Source organism: Mandrillus leucophaeus, unplaced genomic scaffold (genome assembly GCF_000951045.1).
Source record: "Mandrillus leucophaeus isolate KB7577 unplaced genomic scaffold, Mleu.le_1.0 Scaffold46, whole genome shotgun sequence".
NCBI classification, from domain to species: domain Eukaryota; kingdom Metazoa; phylum Chordata; class Mammalia; order Primates; family Cercopithecidae; genus Mandrillus; species Mandrillus leucophaeus.
Window position 1 is genome coordinate 3,084,869 of NW_012104920.1, and position 20,852 is coordinate 3,105,720.

Genomic DNA, 20,852 nt, shown 5'->3' on the forward strand with positions numbered 1-20,852 from the left:
GAGATGGGAGTTCCATTGGAAGAGATGGGATGTTTGAGAGGCAGAAGTGCAGGGATATGAGCAGGGGTGTGATGCGTTCTGATCTGCCCTAGGGGGACATCATCCCTCCTGCCACAGGCTTGGTGCAAGTCTCCATATTTCTCTCCTGAATCACGGGAACAACTTCCTGACTACACTGCCATGCTCGCCTGTGACTCCCTCCCATCCGACCTCTGAGAACAACTGACGGGAACTTGGGAGAGCAGGGCTCTTCAAACTTGGAGGTGCATCCGAGTCATGCAGATCCTCTTAAAATGCAGGTCCAGGGTGAGGATGTGAAATGGTTTGGTTGTGTCCTCATCCACCTTGAATTCTATCTCCCAGAATTCCCACGTGTTGTGGGAGGGACCAAGGGGGAGGTCATTGAATCATGGGGGCTGGTCTTTCCCATGCTATTCTCGTGATAGTTAATAAATCTCACGAGACCTGATGGGTTTATCAGGGTTTCTGCTTTTGCTTCTTCCTCATTTTTTCTCTTGCTGCCGCCATGTAAGAAGTGCCTTTCACCTCCCACCGTGATTCTGAGGCCTCCCCAGCCATGTGGAACTATAAGTCCAATTAAATCTCTTTTTCTTCTCAGTCTCAAATGTCTTTATCAGCAGTGTGAAGACAGACTAATACAGTAAATTGGTACCAGTAGAGTGGGACATTGCTGAAAAGATACCTGAAAATGTGGAAGCAACTTTGGAACTGGGTAACAGGCAGAGGATGGAATAGTTTGGAGGGCTCAGAAGAAGACAGGAAAATGTCCAGGTTGAGGTCATCTCAGATGGAGATGAGGAACTTGTTGGGAACCGGAGTGAAGGTGACTCTTGTTATGTTTTAGCAGAGACTGGTGGCATTTTGCCCCTGCCCTAGAGATTTGTGGAACTTTGAACTTGAGAAAGATGACTTGGGGTATCTGGTGGAAGAAATTTCTAAGCAGCAAAGCATTCAAGAGTTGACTTGGGTACTGTTAAAGGCATTCAGTTTTATATGGGAAACAGAGCATGAAAGTTTGGAAAATTTGCAGCCCAATTATGCTAGAGAAAAGAAAAACTCATTTTCTGGGAAGAAATTCAAGCTGGCTGCAGAAATTTGCATAAACAGCAAGGAGCCTAATGTTAATCTCCAAGATCATGGGGAAAATGTCTCCAAGCCATCTCAGAGACCTTCGTGGCAGCCCCTCCCATCACAGGCTCAGAGGCCCAAGAGGAAAAAGTGCGTTCATGGGCCAAGCCCAGAGTTCCCGTGCTGTTTGCAGCCTAGGGACTTGGTGCCCTGTATCCCAACCACTCCAGCTGAAAGGAGTCAAGGTACAGCTCGGGCTGTGGTTTCAGAGGACTTGGCAGCTTCCATGTGGTGTTGGGTCTGTGGGTACACAGAAGTCAAGAATTGAGGGTTGGGAACCTCCACCTTGATTTCAGAAGATGTATGGAAATGCTTGAATGCCTAGGCAAAAGTTTGCTGCAGAGGGGCAGTGCCCTCATGGAGAACCTTCGCTAGGGCAGTGCAGAAGGGAAATGTGGGGTCAGAGCTCCCACACAGAGTCCCTACTGGGGCACCGCCTACTGGAGCTGTGAGAAGGGGGCCACTGTCCTCTAGACCCCAGAATGGTACGTCCACTGACAACTTGCACCTTGGCCTGGAAAAGCCACAGACACTCAATGTCAGCCTGTGAAAGCAGACAGGAGGGAGGCCGTACCCTGCAAAGCCACAGGGGTGGAGGTGCCCAAGTGTGTGGGAACGCACCTCTTGTATCAGCATGACCTGGATGTGAGACCTGGAGTCAAAGGAGATCATTTTGAGGTTTGAGATTTGACTGCCTTGCTGGATTTCGAACTTGCATGGGCCCTGTAACCTCCTTGTTTTGGCCAATTTCTCCCATTTGGAATGGCTGTATTTACCCAATACCTGTGTCCCCATTGTATCTGGGAAGTAACTAACTTGCTTTTGATTTTACAAGTTCATAGGCAGAAGGGACTTGCTTTGTCTCAGATGAGACTTTGGACTGTGGACTTTTGGGTTAATGCCGAAATGAGTTAAGACTTTGGGGGACTGTTGGGAAGGAATGATTGGTTTTGAAATGTGAGGACATGATATTTGGAGGGGCCAGAGGTGGAATGATACGGTTTGGCTGTGTCCTCAACCAAATCACAACTTGAATTGTGTCTCCCAGAATTCCCATGTGTTGTGGGAGGGACCCAGGGGGAGGTCACTGAATCACGGGGGCCACTCTTTCCCATGCTATTCTCATGATAGTTAATAAGTCTCATGAGATCTGATGGGTTTATCAGGGGTTTCCACTTTTGCTTCTTCCTCATTTTTTCTCTTGCCACTGCCATGTAAGAGGTGCCTTTCACCTCCCGCCGTGATTCTGAGGCCTCCCCAGTCATGTGGAGCTGTAGGTCCAATTAAATCTCTTTTTCTAAAAATAAAAATAAATAAATAAAAAATAAATCTCTTTTTCTTCCCAGTCTCAGGTATGTCTTTATCAGCAGTGTGAAAATACAACACAGGATGGAAAGTCAGCATTTCCAACAAACTCACAGGTGATGGCCACACTGCTAGTCCACACTTTGCATAGCAAGATTCTAAAACCCAAGTCTGATCATGAGACTGTCCCGCACACAACACTTTAGTGGTACCCCATGGCCCAATCCATCAGGACCAAACTGCTTCACAAGGCTTCCGAGGCCTGCAGGGATCCTGCTCTTGCCCACCTCTCTGGCCTCTTCCTAGACCACTCAGGTCCCAGTCTCTCTTCTCTCCAGATGTACAGGACTGTTTTCTTCACTTGTAGGCTGCTATCTGACCTCTAGAACCTCCTTCATGTTGTTCTTGCTGCCTAGGATATCCCAGTTCCCTCCACTACCACCACCACCACCACCACCATACACACACACACGCCACAGTCTCTTTGCTTGTGGGAGCTTTCTTATCCTCCTACTCCCCAACATGCTCCCACTTTGTAGCATTTGTGTCTTTTGTAATTACATATTTTATGGCTTTCCCTGCCACTGGTTCATGGTAGATACTCAGAACATTTTTGTTGAACAGTCCTGAACTCAATAATCAAACCTAGTCTGTATGACTCCAACCAGTATGGTTTCATTAAACCACATCTCCCTGCTTTTCAAGCAGAACTCAAGAAGGCCACCTGAGCAAGGGCTGCCTTCACACGAGTGTCGGAACATCCGAATAGCCTCTGGAATCTGATTTCCAGACCCCCATCAAGGTTGGCAGCCCCACCCAGGAGCCACCTGGCTCTTCCTCTCCACTTAGGCCACCCCCATCCCCTCTCCCACCTGCAGGTTCAGTTCTGCCCTGGCCCTTGTAGGAGTCCTGAGGCAGGAGGTCAGGAGAGGCTCATCTTGCTCTGACTTGGATTCCCAGAGCTGATACCTCCTGGGTCCAGGTGTCTCCCGAGAGTCAGTACCATCTTGCCCTACAGCCCAGTGACTGCCTGGTCCCCAGTGCTTGCATGAGGCTTGAAGAGTCCACCCTGGGCTTCAGGTCTGTTCTCTGTCATCTGTTTCCCCTGGGGCTGGAGTCTACAACTGGAGTCCTGTTCCGTCACCCACCCAGTCTCCTAGATGGCTATTACCCGAGCTCTATCAAAACGCCCTGCCACGCCCAGGTGGGCGTGACACCTTTTGGCAGCCAGGGAGATCACCATCTTCTTCAGAGTCAATACCAAGCTGGCCAGGCTTGAAATCCCCGCTTCACTGACAGTTAGTCATTTCCCCAGCCCTTAACCCTGTCCCCAAAACGATGCCTAACCTAGGATGAGATCCCAGCTCTTTTTCCTGTGATTTCAGGGATTTTTTTAAAAATTTATATTTATGTATTATTTATTTATTTATTTATTTATTATTTTCTTGAGTCAGAGTCTCCCTCTGTCGTCCAGGCTGGAGTGCAATGGCGCTATCTCAGCTCACTGCAACCTCCACCTCCCAGGTTCAAGCAATTTTCCTGCCTCAGCCTCCTGTGTAGCTTGGATTACAGACATACACGACCACACCTGGTTAGTTTTTTTTTTATATCTTTAGTAGAGACAGGGTTTCAGCGTATTGGCTAGGCTGGTCTTGAACTCCCGACTTTGTGATTAGCCCGCCTCAACCTCCCAAAGTGCTGGGATTACAGGCGTGAGCCACCGCGCCCAGCCTCAGGGATTCTAATGAAAGGTCATTAGGATCAATTATTACCTAAGTCTCCCTTTGGCCTTAACAGGCAAATCACTGAGAGTTTCAGATTTCCATCATTGACTGAGTCCAAACATAGGTGACCCCTCTTGAATCTGGGAAGGGCACGAGAAGGGAGGACCCGTCATTAGGAAAGCAGATGAGGAGCTGATGACTGCTAGCTGTGCTGGATTTTCCTTTTAAATTATTCATAAACACAGGTTTAAATGTGTGTGTCCAAGCAGCCATCTATAAACTAAATAAGCTGATGCAGTTAGAAAAAAATTGCCCTGTTGGAAACAGCAAAACTGAACTTGACAACTGATTGCTTTGTGATTGAATTTATTCTGTCTTCAGTATTTCAACTAGAATTTCATGAGCTTGTCCTGGAAGGAAGAAGGGGACAGTCTGTATTCTGTTGGTGTATAACCTTGTACTAGCCTGACCCTTGCTGTGGGCTTGCTCATCCTGTGGCTCTGCACCTAGTCCCTTAGTAGGTCCCTAAACCCGGCTAAACCTTGCCCTTTAGCCAGGTTCTCTGGAGTCCTTGCAGTGAAATGCACGGGAATCTCGCATGTGGTTCATCAGAGAGGGCTCTCCTGAAGGGTAGGTGAGAGAAATGTAAACTTTCCCACGTCATACTTGGAGTCAGCAAATCTCACATTTGGGAGTTTATCCTAAGGAGGTAAATTACAACAACACGAAGGAAAATAAATGCATTTTCTGAAATAGCGAATGGTCTCATACACTTGGAGGGACCAAATTTGGAATTCAGTTTCCGTTAAAGAGGAGGAGGAGCCTTCATCATATCCCAGGCTTTTGGTTAGGACACCTTGAAAGAGTAATGGCTAGCCAGAAATAGACCAAGCTTCAAACAGTTAAAGCCTGGATTCAAACAACCATGTTAATGAAATACAGGAGAAAAGTTATGTAATCATCTCAATAAATGCAAAAATGCATATACACATGTATTTATTTTATGTATTTATTTATTTTGAGACAGAGTCTCTCTCTGTCACCCAGGCTGGAGTGCAGTGGCGCAATCTCAGCTCACTGCAACCTCCACCTCCCAGGTTCAAGCAATTTTCCTGCCTCAGCCTCCTGTGTAGCTTGGATTACAGACATACACGACCACACCTGGTTAGTTTTTTTTTTATATCTTTAGTAGAGACAGGGTTTCAGCGTATTGGCTAGGCTGGTCTTGAACTCCCGACTTTGTGATTAGCCCGCCTCAACCTCCCAAAGTGCTGGGATTACAGGCGTGAGCCACCGCGCCCAGCCTCAGGGATTCTAATGAAAGGTCATTAGGATCAATTATTACCTAAGTCTCCCTTTGGCCTTAACAGGCAAATCACTGAGAGTTTCAGATTTCCATCATTGACTGAGTCCAAACATAGGTGACCCCTCTTGAATCTGGGAAGGGCACGAGAAGGGAGGACCCGTCATTAGGAAAGCAGATGAGGAGCTGATGACTGCTAGCTGTGCTGGATTTTCCTTTTAAATTATTCATAAACACAGGTTTAAATGTGTGTGTCCAAGCAGCCATCTATAAACTAAATAAGCTGATGCAGTTAGAAAAAAATTGCCCTGTTGGAAACAGCAAAACTGAACTTGACAACTGATTGCTTTGTGATTGAATTTATTCTGTCTTCAGTATTTCAACTAGAATTTCATGAGCTTGTCCTGGAAGGAAGAAGGGGACAGTCTGTATTCTGTTGGTGTATAACCTTGTACTAGCCTGACCCTTGCTGTGGGCTTGCTCATCCTGTGGCTCTGCACCTAGTCCCTTAGTAGGTCCCTAAACCCGGCTAAACCTTGCCCTTTAGCCAGGTTCTCTGGAGTCCTTGCAGTGAAATGCACGGGAATCTCGCATGTGGTTCATCAGAGAGGGCTCTCCTGAAGGGTAGGTGAGAGAAATGTAAACTTTCCCACGTCATACTTGGAGTCAGCAAATCTCACATTTGGGAGTTTATCCTAAGGAGGTAAATTACAACAACACGAAGGAAAATAAATGCATTTTCTGAAATAGCGAATGGTCTCATACACTTGGAGGGACCAAATTTGGAATTCAGTTTCCGTTAAAGAGGAGGAGGAGCCTTCATCATATCCCAGGCTTTTGGTTAGGACACCTTGAAAGAGTAATGGCTAGCCAGAAATAGACCAAGCTTCAAACAGTTAAAGCCTGGATTCAAACAACCATGTTAATGAAATACAGGAGAAAAGTTATGTAATCATCTCAATAAATGCAAAAATGCATATACACATGTATTTATTTTATGTATTTATTTATTTTGAGACAGAGTCTCTCTCTGTCACCCAGGCTGGAGTGCAGTGGCGCAATCTCGGCTCACGGCAACCTCCGCTTCCTGGGTTCAAGTGATTCTCATGCCTCAGCATCTGGAGTAGCTGCGATTACAGGCGTGTGCCACCACACCTGGCTAATTTTTGTATTTTCAGTGGAGACGAGGTTTCACCCTGTTGGCCAGGCTGATCTCGAACTGGCCTCAAGTGATCCACCTGCCTCGGCCTCCCAAAGTGCTGGGATGAGTCACCATGCCCGGCCCTAAAAATTTAATATTCATTTATGATGAAAAATTTATAGAATATTAAGAATAATCAGGAATTTCCTTAGTTTGATAAACCTACAGGAATATTATTATACTTAATAGCAAAATACTGTGTTCCCTAGAGTTTGGAGATACTTTTCTATCACAAATTCTATCCAATATTATATTAGAGAGATCCTAGTTAGTGCAATAAGAAAATACATTTTTTAAATGTATAGGATTAAAGAGAAAAATACTGAATTGTCATTTTTCACCAATGACACGATTTTTCATTTTTCACCAGTGATGTGATTGCATATACAGAAAATTTAGAAGAGTCTACAAATAAATTATTAAATTGTGAATTTAGTCAGGTCACTTAATACAAGATCAATACATAAAAATAAATTATGTTTCTACATAGTAGCAACAAACAGAAAAAAATTTTTTGAAGTATAGCCCTTACAACACCATAAAAATCAAATACTTGGAAATAAACCTAATAGAATATTTGTGAGACCTCTACCTAGAAAACAATAAGACATGGAGTTAAACTAAAGAATCCCTAAATAAATGAGCTGTGTTTATGGACCAGAAGACTCTATATTACAAAAACATCAATTCTCCCCAAATTGATCTATAGACTCAATTTAATAGTAATACAATTCCAGAAGGTGCTGTATGTAGAAATTAATCATTCTAAAATTTATATAAAATGAAAATGGCTGAAAACATCCAAGACAATCACTATCTGATGTCAAGGTTTTTTCTTAGAAAGTTACGGTAATTGAGATAGTATTGTATTTGCACAAGACACAAATAGAGAACTCACAAAATGACTCACATATATGTGTGCATGTGTGTACACACAGATTGATTAATGGCAAAGATGGCATTGCCCAACAGTGGGAAAAGGACAGTCTTCTCATCAACTAGTGATAGGGCAATGACCGAATATCCATATGGCAAAAATGAATGTTGATCTGTACCTTACCTCACACAATACACAAAATTAATTCAGGCTAGATTATAGATTTAAATATGAAAGGTAAGGCCGGGCGCGGTGGCTCAAGCCTGTAATCCCAGCACTTTGGGAGGCCGAGACAGGCGGATCACGAGGTCAGGAGATCGAGACCATCCTGGCTAACACGGTGAAACCCCATCTCTACTAAAAAATACAAAAAACTAGCCGGGCAAGGTGGCAGGCGCCTGTAGTCCCAGCTACTCGGGAGGCTGAGGCAGGAGAATGGCGTAAACCTGGGAGGCGGAGCTTGCAGTGAGCTGAGATCCAGCCACTGCACTCCAACCCGGGCGACAGAGCGAGACTCCATGTCAAAAAAAATATATATATATGAAAGGTAAAAACAGTAAAACTTCTAGGGAACAACAAAGGAAACTCTCTTTATAACCTTGGGAGAAACAAAAGGTTCTCAACCAGGACACAAAGACACTTAACTTTAAAGAAATGATTGATAAATTGGACTACATTAGGAACATTATTTGTCAAATGACACCATTAAGAGAGTAAGAAGGCAAACCAATGTGCAAAAAGATATTCTCCACACATACAACTGACAAATGACTAATATAAAATATGCTTAGAATAGCTACAGATACATAAGAGAAAAATAATAGAAAACTAGGCAAAATATTTGAACAGCCCTTTATGTAAGAGCTTATTTAAATGGCCAATAAACTGGGAAAATATGTTCAAAAGTATTGCTAATCAGGGAAATGCAATGAGAGCCACTAGATTGAAATAAAAGACTTTAAGTGCTGACAAAGATGTGAAAACTGGAGCTCTCTTCAACCACTTGAGGGAATGTAAGTTTGAACAATCACTTTGGAAAAGAGTGTCTCCCCCAAATTGAGAAGACACATACCCTATAACCAGCAATTCTAGTCCTGGGCACATGACCAACAGAAACATCCAGCTATGTCTGTAGCATACACTATGAGAACGTTCACAGTAATATGACTTGTGATGCGCAAAAAAAAACTGGAAACGACTCAAATTTCCATCAAAAAGAATGGGAAATCAATTTCAATCTATTTGTAGAGTGAAACATTAAACAACAATGAAAACAAGCAACAGAAATTTGCAATCACATGGATGAGTCTCACAAATAATGTTGAACCCAAAGCCAGGCACAGCATAGCATATACTTGTTGATCCCACATAAAACCAACAAAAATGGCCTGACTCTCTTGATTGCAATACTTGCTTGATTGCAGTGGTCTTGAACCGAACCTGCAGTATCTCCAAGGTATGCTTGTACCTCTGGGTAGGCTGGAAAAGGAAAGACGGGAGAGAAAAGGTTTTAGTTTCCCCAACCTTTGCCACTAAATTCTAGGAGATGAAATTATCTGCCAGGCTCTTACCCGACTGATACTCGCAGCGGATCCTTAATAACTTGTTCTTTGGCGAGAGTAAACTTATTCGTCCCAGGGAATTGATGATGATTTTATTGCCTCGGGAGTTGAGGGGGTTGTTTCTTCTTTTTCTGTTTCCTTAGCTAAACGTTTCACCACGCTGTAGTCAAAATACAGCGACTACTGAAGAGGAGGAAAAATCAATGGAGGACTTGAGTTTATTAGGTTTACCTTCTGGCTTTCTATCATGAAATAATTTCTAAAATTGGAATCCAGAAAATGAAGCAAATTGCAGAGTGCAGAGAGATTTTGTAATATCTTTGCTTCGCCTTTGACCCACCCTGACTGTGATTTGAAATGCTGGATCTTTCTCAACATAATGCCAAAACATACATGTGTGGGCGCACTCGGGCACGCACGTTTCCGGACTCTCAGCCCTGACTCTTTCTATTACTTCCTGCTTCCTCTTTGGACATTCCTTGGCTGGCTGAAAAATTCCTGCCATGTTCTTGGCGTTGGTTCCTCACTTGAACAGTGAAGGGGCTGGATAAATGATCTCTCTGATCTCAACTTACTCAGTCCCCAGACTTTGGTTCTCTGGCTCTCCCTGCCTCTTTTGGAAGCAACATGTAGGCACAGGACGAACACAGGCAATGCTGAAAGCCCTTTGATCCTGCAAAGAATTCAGCAGGATCTAAAAGAATCATCTTATGCCTTGATGTGGCTGTGGCCCTATGGTTTCAGCTTAATACTATACGCAAAGCCAGCAGACAGAAGGGGCTGTGGAATGGGCCAGTCGTCTCCATCACACTGCCTGGGCTGTCCAGCAGCCCCCAGGATAGCCTTCCTGCCTCTAGAATGCCTACTCCATTCACATATCCACTCGCTCACTTATCATTTAATAACTCATATATTCCACAGTACACTGCCAAGTCCTGGATCTTGAAAAGACCTCCCCGCCACAAAGTCATCAGATACAAGCCCCTGCCTTAGCACATTAATGCCTCACCATGGACCACTGAAATTTGCGCTTTCTTTGTCAATGTCCTTAGCCAGGGACCACACAGCCCTCCTGAGATGCAGCCTCAAATGTGAGTGCCCTGTGGGTCAGGAAGGGCTTGCCTGGCTGCTGCAGTCACCGACATGTCCAGCACCCGTGGCAGTGCAGCTCAAGGAGCCACCTTTGCTGCTGCCAAGGGCTCCTATGTCTCCCCTCCAAAGAACCTGAGAAGCCAGCGTGGAAGGAGCTTACCCTCTCTGGACCAGCTCTGATTGATGTAGAGCCCCCTTAAGGCCCAAGGTACCTTTGGCAGCCCCAGGGATTAGGCTGGGTGGCAGCTGCCAGCGTTCCTGTGACTTTCATGACCAGCTGCATTAATGCCGCTCTTGGCCTCACTTCATCACATTACCTGGCTTCCTTTCAGCACAGAGGCTGCTCAGCGAAGGGTGTAATTTCCTGACTCTAATGTATGACAAGGTTCCACTTAAAGGATAAAATAAAATCACCTTGGGAGGCAGACACTAGGAAGTCATAGATATGACTTGGTCCGCAGGGATATTCAGGGCCGGGCAGATTGGAGAGAGCACAGGTGAGTCCCTGGTGTTCCTGATAACACAGCCACCCTATGACTCCCAGTTCCTAGTTCCACAGCCAGGTTTGGGAAGCAGTGGGGCCAGGGTTGGAGCTCTGCACAGAATGAACCTATTACTTCCTTTTTCCCCACTGCTAATCCCTTTTCCCCACACTTTAGACCACTCCGCTTCTCTAGCCCAAAAATATCCCCAAGCCTTACCTGTGGGGAGACAGATGTGAGAGCTGTCCTTCTGCTGGAGTCAGCAGTCTCTGTGTGGCCATGGAGTTGACTGTCCTAAATCTAATGGGCTTTTTTAAATGACTGGAATCTATGACCTCGGATACATCCACCCTGGGCTCCAACCCATGGACCCTCAGGCCACCCATTCCTCCAACAAGGGTTGGAAGAGCTTCCTCATAGAGGCAGAAGCTTCTCCAGTCATGCATGTGGCCTTATGGAAGCCTCGCCACCACCCTTGAAGTAACATAGAGCAATGTGGAGCCAGGAATGAGGAGGGAGCTGGCCCTGACCCAAGGTTATTAGGTGAGTCACTGACCTGGAGAAGGTTCTGACAGTCAGGAGTCAAGGGCACAACACCCGTGGTGAAGCAGGGATGCTCCCTTCCACCCTGACCACCACTGACACCATACCAATGGGTAAAGGAAGGAGAGGGGACAAGGGTGGGAGGAGTGGTGAGACCCACAAGGGCATAGAAGTGTTCCCACATAGCCACCAGCCCTCCTAGAGGCACAGCTCAGGACAGAAGATTCTTTGGCTGGACTTGCAGAACTTTGATAAAAAACCTCCCTCCAGGAAGGTGGGGAGCAGCTCGGCCACCTCCCCTGCCCTCTTTCTTGACAGGATGGCTAAAGCAGAGGTCATGCCCAGAGAAGTCCAAGAAGATGCTGGGAAGAAAGGGATGTTCTCTGGCTCTGTCCCCAGGAGGAGCTCAGCAGAGCCTGCCCCAGCCACACACGCACAGACACGCTGCATCAGGGGATGAGGGAGCTCGGCCTCTCCCTCCCTCAGCCTGGGCCAGGCACTGCATGTGCCTTAGGGATGGCCCTTCAAGAACCCACTGTGCTCCAGGCCATAAGCAGAAGGCTTTTGTTATTCCCAGAAGAATGCAAAAGGGCTGGGTTCCAGGCACCAGAACTTATCTCCATTTCTGGCTTTGGGAGGAGCTCAGATTTCTGGAATCTCCTCTAGGCTGGGAATAAGAAGGTTCTCAGTGTCTCCAGAGTTGGCCCTCACTGAAGGACTGAACCTGAGGGAGACGGTGGTCAACAGAGGTGCATATAGCACCTTCGCCCATAGGAGCTCCCTGAAGGGCTCTCTTGCCGTGCTGCCATTGAAACTGAGGGGCTAATTTCACCAGGTCTGCCTTCCTGCTTGCTTTTGATTGCTTGCTTTTTATTATTTTTTCCTCTTTTTCCATGAAGCTTAAGGTAGCTGAAGGCCTCGTGGCTGAATGCTGAAACTTAACCTTCACTGGCTACTTTATCGCTAACATTCACAGGCCACATGGAATCATCGCTTTAGTTGTTTTTCAGGAACGAGGGCCAGCTCCTGGACCAGTGGAGATCACCAGCCATTCAACTGGGCCTGTGCAAGTGACCAAGAGGTGGTCTTTTTATACAGGAGGGCCAAAAACTCCACCCTCCATCCTCAGATCATGCTAACACCATCATTTTCTGTACCTATGTCCCATAATATGCCGTGAACCCTGACTACGCTTGCACAGAATGGACTTATTACTTCCTTTTTCTCCACTGCTAATCCCCATTCCCCACACCTTAGACCACCCCACATCTCTAGCCCATAAATATCCCCAAGCATTACCTGTGGGGAGACGGATGTGAGGGGCATTCTTCTGCATCGTCACTTGGTGCCCTTGCAAATAAATCCTTTCTCTTTTGCAAAACTCATGCCACAGTGATGGACTCCCTGTGCCTGGGCCAAACAGACCTGGACCTGGAATATGACCTCCTTCAACCTCCTGACCTTGCTTTTAGGTAAGGACAGAAACACTAATATGCAGGGAAGAGCTTTCATAAGGGGAAGAGGAACCTTGAACACCCACTAAAATTGGGAGGAGTTGAGATCTACAGCAGAGAAAGAGCTGCAAAGACATAGCTTCGGCTCGACCACGCACTCCCTGGGCAACCACAGACAGTGGCATTTTTCTCTCCAAACTTTCACTTGTAAAACAGAGATGGCCTCTAAGGGATTTCCTCCTATGAGATGCTGGGTAAGAACCCAATACACATAAGGTATAAAAACGAGTCTGTAGAAAATGCACACTGGCAGACGAGGCTTTCTCCACTCCCTGGCCAATTCACCAGCGCTTCGGAGTCTTCAGACTTTAGCGGAAAGTGTCTGCTCAGAGCAGACTGGCTGTACTTGAACTACCCCGTCTCTCACTCACATACATGACAGGTCTTTTTGGAGGGACTGAAGCTTGGACTGAGGCAGTCTTCAAAGAGGCAACACTAATTATTTTGAATATTCATGGAATGAGTTTCATTCCGGGGAGGGGAGGCAGGGTGCTAAGCATAACAGCTGGACGTGCAGGTTGCAAAGAGACCTAATTTTAGAATTGTTTTGATATTTTTCCAGGGCTTAGTCACTGGTGTCTGGGATAAGAGAAGCCCAGAAGCAGGGAATGCTGCTTTTTAAAATGTGTGTCTGTCTCATTATTTCTGAAGCAAAGAGAAATTCCTAGCTAGAAAGGGACAGGGGCCACATTGGAAACCCTCTGCCAATTTCTTTAAGAGTTAAGCGTGCATCTACCCTATGGACTTGGTGTTTCACTACTAGGTATTTATCCAAGAGAAATAAAAGGATATGTCCACGGAAAGCCTTGCATGAGATTGTTCATAGCTTTTTCATGATGGTCGGAAAACAGAAGTAATCCAGGTGTCCATTCCCAGGAGAGTGGATAAACTGTGGCACAGCCAAACAGTGAAATACTACTCAGCAAAAATGGAAAGAGACAAAGTCTATTGATACATGTTATACAACGTGGATGAATATCAAAAAATAGGGTTTTGTTTGCTTGTTTTGGAGACACAGTCTCACTCTGCCAGCCAGGCTGGAGTGCAGTGGTGTGATCTCAGCTCACTGTAACCTTTGCCTCCTGGGTTCAAACGATTCTCCTGCCTCAGCTTCCCTAGTAGCTGGAATTACACGCGCCCACCACCACAGCTGATTTTTTCTTTCTTTTTTTTTTTTTTTTAGTAGAGACGGGTTTCACCATTTTGGCCAGGCTGGTCTCAAACTCCTGATCTCAGATGATCTGCCCACCTTGGCCTCCCAAAGTGCGGGGATTACAGGCGTGAGTCACCACGCCTGGTAAAAATAAGGTATGGAATGAAAGAAACCAAATATAAGAGAACATGCAGTAGGATTCCCATTTCGATGAAACTCCGGAATAGGAATACTTGCCTATGGAGAGAGAAACCAGATCGGAGGTTGCTTTGGGGCTGGTGGATGGACAGGGAATGGGCACGAGGGAGATCTCCAGGGTGAAGTCAACGTCCTGTCTTGGATCCATCACATCTCTTCTCCCCCACGCCTTCTGTTGAAGTGACACAGAATTCTTTCTTGTCCCCATGCTTCCAGCCTTCTGTTTCGGCTCATGTTATTCTTCCCCCTGAACAGCCCCTTCACAGCCAGTCTCTGCAGGCCCAGAGCTTTCTAACCCCAGGAGCTATTATCACCTTCTCCAATAAGCCTTCCCACTCTACTCCCTCGTAGCAGGAGCTGCCCTGCCCTTCCAGCACTGACCCTATTTCTTTTCTAGTTTTCTTAGAGCCCTGATTACTCATTGTGTGTTCTTTTTAAAACAGTTGGTTGTGCCTCTCTCTTAATTCCCTGGCTATATTCTGACCTGACTGACAGCCGAGGTTATGTGGCCACCCCAACTCTTAACAAAGGGTCCGCAGTAGATGCTCGATACCTACGTGAGGAATAAAGGAATAAATGAGCTGCGAATCTTCCTTTTTGTGTCTGCCAGCCACTGCATTGGACTATGTTCTGACTCCTTTCATTTCTCAGCCATGTAGGATGCAAGCCACACCGATCTTTGCAGGAGCATCCTCTGGGCCCCCAGAGAGGGCCGGGCTGCCAACTTCTCATGGAGTAATTAAATGACAAATTACCTGCAGGCTCTCAGCTGGAAAACCTGTAGGAGCACAGCCTTTCCATATTCATAGGATTTAATGAAATCTGAAAGCTTGGAAGGACTTTCACGGCTTTTGTTCTAAGGGACTTTATTTGCAGATGGGGAAACTGAGGCTCAAGGAGGGTCAGTGACTCATCCAAGAACATACAGGGCCTTTTGGGGGTGGAATGCTTTTCACCCTCTCCTTGTGTTTCTGTGGAGAGGAAGCTTCCATTCCACTTCCCAGGATGGGACAGGACTGGAGGAATATTTTTCATCTTTCTCTTAACTCCTTCCCTCAAGAAGAGGAAACTCTTATCTGATGGAGAAGATGCTGTAAAGAAAAACCACTGGTCAAGGACTGCCCAGCTTTTCTCATGAACCACAGCAGTTTCCTCCCAGCTGCTTCTGCTATGTGGTAGGCTCAGGGGCAGGATTCCCGAATCCACCAGCAGACACACACATCCAGGGGGAGCCCAGATTCTTCAGGCATTCCAGCCCTCATTGAGTGGTAAATAAAATTCAGGAGAAAAAGATTTATGACCTATTTCGTGCTCAGTGCAACATGAGTTCACCAATCCACCCGTTGTATTAAAGTTGATGCTGTATTTTGATCATTATACGGCTTCTTGTGTCTGTTCGCACAGCTGTGATTATCACGCTCACCCTCAACACGGGGCCCGGTGGAAGTGCTATGGAATAGCCAGGCCCCTCTCCCCTCTGTCCATCAAATCTCCTAGAAGTGAGGTAGGAATTGGGAAAGAGGTGTGAGGGACGATGCCCTAGTTTCTTGTTTGAGTGACTAGATGGACGGGGAAGTTGACCTCTTTTCAAACATGAACAAGAGGGGAAGGAGAAGGTTTAGGGAGAAGAAAGGGAGTTCAATTTGGGCCACGCAGGCTAAACAGGCTGCAGAACATCCAAGTGGAGCTGTCCAGGGAGTGGGTGGAGACACGACAACCTGGAGCTTCCAGGAGAGCCGTGGGCTGGACACTTATGAACCATCAAAGAACACGGGCGTGGGTATATGCCCATGGAGGGTGCGCAAAATGAGATGGGCACTGAGGACAGGGCCCACAGGAGCTGCAAGTCTGAGTGGTGGGTGGAGAATGAGAAAACCAGCCAAATGAAGGAGAAGGAGCAGGACTGAAACCAGGAGTATGTGGTGCCTCGGGAACTAAGGATGAAAAGACTTCCAAGGAGTGAACACTCGGAAAGTGACAGGTGCATGTTTTCTAGTTTTCAGCGTTGAGCAGAAGTTCTCAAAGTGTGGTCTGCAGCCCACAGCACCAGCTCCCCCTGACAACAAGGTATGCAAATTCTCCAGCCCCACCCCAGACCGCCTGAATCAGAAACTCTGGGCTTGTGGCCCAGCAGTCTGTGTTATAATAAACTCCCTGGGTGATTCTGATGAACACTGAAGTTTCAGCATCTCTGGTGTTAGAGAGTGCCTTCTTACACATCTTTGATTAGATTTATGTCTAGGTATTTTCTGGGCATTTGATGGGATTTGATGCTATAATAAATGCTATTTTTAAACTTACTTTTCTAGTAGTAGTAGTTTATTGCTAGTATATATGAATACAATTGATTTATGTTGAAATTTAATCCGGCATCCTTGCAAAATTCACTCATTCATTCTAATTAATTGTCCACAGAGTCATTCCTTTGGATTTCCTATGTGACTGTTGAATGATATAGGATGATGACAGAGAGGAGCCCTTAGGTTTAGAAATCGGTAGAACATTGTGAGCTTAATAAGAGCTATCTTGTAGGAAAAAAAAAAGTGGTCCCAAGTTAGACGGCAAGGAATTTTGCTGTGAGCCGCATGGGGGTGCATCTATGAACCTAGAGGCACAGAGAACCTTCCAGATACCATGTGTGTGAAGCGTGAACCGAATTGCAGACAAGCCAGAATCTCCTCTTTTGACCCACTGTGACTGTCATTCTTCCTCTAGGGACCAAAGTCAGACGTTATCCCAGACGGACTGATGCAGGTAAGTGAAAGCAGCTTTCCAAGTAAGTGAAAGTAGCATTCTCAGATCTGGACAGGATTCTATGCCAGTTATGGTGACCAACCATCTGTTTTACCTGAGAATAGGGGGTCTCCTGGGAGGCCAAACTTTCAGTACTAAACTGTAACAGTCCCAGACAAGCCAGAAAGGTTGGTTACCCTAATTTCCCACTTGACCTTCATGGAGCTGAGCAGCCTGGTGATCCAAAAAAAATCCAGAGACCATCATGAGAGTATTGCCTGACCCCAGACACTTGTGAGGATGGATTGTGAGGACGGTGAATGTCCTACAGCTGTTGTTTCTAGTCACGCTCCTTCAGTCTTTCAAACCTACGAGCCTGCAGCTCAGCCAGCCGAATGGCCTACTTATCTGGGCTGTCTTTTCTGGATAATGGGCAGAACAGGGGTCTTTGTCACCAGAGGTTTCCTCTGAAGCTTTTAACAGTCAGTGCCTTGCAGATTTTTGACCACTGACAATCAGCATCCAGGGAGTAGGAAAATATGACATATCCACGTACTTTCTATTGAAATGTCAGTTCTTCGTCACGTTCCCCTTAACACTCAAGACAAATTCTCATCTGTAACTTCCATCTCACAGATAAAATGCTGTCACTTTCCATGCAAGAAGGCAAATCTTGGAGACCATTATAGAGATCACCTTGAATTCTCTCTAATTTTTATTTTTTTAAAAACGATGAAAGCATTTGCAAATGCCAGTCATTTATTATTAGTAACAAATTACTAGCAACGTGGCACATATGCACACCAGCATGTTGAGGTACTTCCCTGAGGGGCACCAGGTTTGAAATAAGTCTCTTGGGACAAGAAGATGCCTGTGTGTGGACAGGTGGTGGCTGAGACGTTAGATGTGACCAGAGGTACTGCTATGACAATAAGTTCTGATCTGCCATTCCAGATGGAGATGTAGACACTGTGGCCTCCAGATTTCTCCTCGTGATGGTATCCATGGCCAACAGCTGTAGTGAGTCATGGACATCACTCACCACCCCCACCATCCTTCATGCCTCCTTCTCTTGCTGTCTCTTTGCAGGAGCCTGAGGCTTTGGGGATTCTTAAATCTTCACCACCCTGTCTGGGAGAGCAGACAGGCAGGATGTTGAGGATCCAGGTGTCATGGCATCTGGTCCTGCAGTGAGACTGCCATGCGCCATCACTCAAAGGTAAAGGGTAAGGAGCAGGCCGTCTTATAGCGGGGAGAAATGGAAACAGTCTAGAGATTGAGTCAGAAAGCCCCAAGTTTCAGTCCTAGCCTAACCTCCCTGAACCTTAGCCTCATCATCTCAAATCTCTCCAAATCTACATGCCCAAATCACCATTTTGCAGTCAACAATGTAATAACAGATATAGGCAAGAATCATCAATGGACACCAAAACCAGTGGATGAGATGACGTGGGGGAATAGGATGTTCATGCAGTCTCCAAGTATCACCCCACAGTTACTTGTTAATTACAAAAAAAAAAAAGGTATACTCATGCAACAAGGAGGGCTGGTGGAAAACTTAACCAGGTGATCAAATTTAACATCACCAAAACTGGGACAAACCGACATTATGTATCTCTTGAGATCATGCCATGGGAAGTACAAAATGTTTATATGATAACTCTAGTCAAAACTTTAGCCTAATCATGAATAAATAATTAGCATATTCTGATGACTTGAACTCTTCAAAAATGACAATATCATCATATATATGAATATGTAGATATATATATAATGATTTAAAGAATTTTATACATGTATATAAAGATTTAAAGGTAGAAAGACATTTTGAAATTAAAGAGTCTAATGAGAATTGACAATTGAATGCAAAGTGGGCTGGGTATGGTGGCTCATGCCTATAATCCCAACACTTTGGGTGACTGAGGCAGGAGGATCACTGGAGCCCAGGAGTTTGAGACCAGCCTGGGCAACATAACGAAACCCCGTCTCTATTTTTTGAATGCAATATGGTTGGCAATCAAATCCCTGATTAGTCTTGGATTTACAAAATTGAGGAAGGGGTATAAGGCACATTGCATCAGACACCTTTTCTGCGTCTTTCCAAATTCTCTTAGCGCCACCTCTCCCTAGCCATTGCTTTAGGAACATTCCATGCGGGCTTTAATCAGCGTTATGCAGGTGCAGCCTGACAGGTCTCTCTTCAGACTTGAGCTGCTATGGGCCCCTTGATTTCAGCCTGGGTGTTTCTCTGAGCCCCCGCTAGCATGGAATGCCCATGTCCAGGCTGGATGTGCAAGGCTGTTAATGCCCCTGTGGTCATCACTGACCAGGAGAGACAGGAGCCAGGGGACAAGTCTCAAGCTCATTTTCCAGGGGAACCTAGGCTGGAAGAGACAGTTTTGGTAGATTCAAGAACTGTTCGAGTACCATTTGAACATGGACTGTAGAGTAGATGATGTTAAGGCTTCAATGCCAAATTCACTGGTTCGATAGCCGTGCTGTGGAAGCGAAGGTTCTTGTTCTTGGAAGGCACATGTTGAAGCACTCAGGAGGTGAAGTGTCATCATGTCTGCAATTTACTTTCCAATAAACTTGCAAGAAAAAGTGTGTGTGTGTGCGCGCATGTACACACCCACACACAGAGAATGATAATTTGAAATGAACACACAGAATGTTCATTTGCAAGACAGATGATACTGATAACACCTGAGGGGCAGGTGTGAACCTCAAAGCACTCACAAGGATTGCCTCATTTCCCCGTGACTGTTCAGATGGGGCGCGTGACACCACAGCTGACAGCCACGTGCTTCTGATCCCACCTTCTGAGCATTCCTGTGGGCTTCAGCCTATGAGCCACATTGTAGCACAGCGAACAGCAATGACCCCCAAACTTGACCTGGTGTGGTATTCCTTTGCATTCGTTACCTATTGCAACACAACAAATTACCCCAAACCTAGTGGCTTAAAACAACTTTATTTGCTTCCTTTCTGTGGGTCAGGAATCTGGCAGCAGCTTAGCTGGGTTGCTCTGCCTGTCTCTTGCAAGGCTGCAACGATGATAACAGCTGGAGCTCAACTGAAGCTGAAGGAATCGCTCCCAAATTTACGTATGTGGCTGTTGAAAGAGAGCTTCACTCATTTCCCCGCCAGAAAGAGAGCTTCACTCATTTCCCCGCCACATGGGATTCTCCATAGGGATGGCAACCGACTCCCCCCAGATGAGTGATGAGAGAGAGGGACACAGAGAGACAGAGAGAGACCAAGCTCAAAGCCTCAGTGAATTTTATAATGTAATTTCAGAAATGCTCTCTTATCACTTCTGCAATGTTCTGTTGGTCATACAGACCCACCGTGGTACAATGTGGGTGGCGACTACACAAGAACATGAATAACAGGAGGCAGGGATCAAAGGCGCCGTCTTGGAAACTGGCTACCACATCCCTGAACAAGCTTCCTCCTCCCGCTCACCAACCAAACCACAGGTAACTTCTGAAATCTGCTAGGGTGCGGTTTGGGAGGCTCTGGGAGTTCCAAAAATACATGAGTGTGTGCATACACACACACGCACACACACACAATCCTAAAACAGAGCAAAGATCCTGCCTTCATGGGCCATCCTTGTTGTGTGAAGCATTTGAGCAGTGGTCAGTTGCCTGAGGGGAGACACCTAGAAGAGGGATGCTGGATCCATCAGGGTTTAGATTTCCTTAGACAAGAGGACAAGGAAGAAAGGCAAGGAGGAGATGGTTGTTATGATGGTCTATTGCAGGATGAGGAGGGAAGTGAAGTCAAAAGGGGGGGATAGGCCGGGGCAGTGGCTCACGCCTTTAATCCCAGCACTGTGGGAGGCCGAGGTGGGCGGATCACGAGGTCAGGAGATCGAGACCATCCTGGTTAACATGGTGAAACCCCATCTCTATTAAAAATACAAAAAACTAGCCGGGCGACGTGGCGGGCGCCTGTAGTCCCAGCTACTTGGGAGGCTGAGGCAGGAGAATGGCGTGAACCAGGGAGGC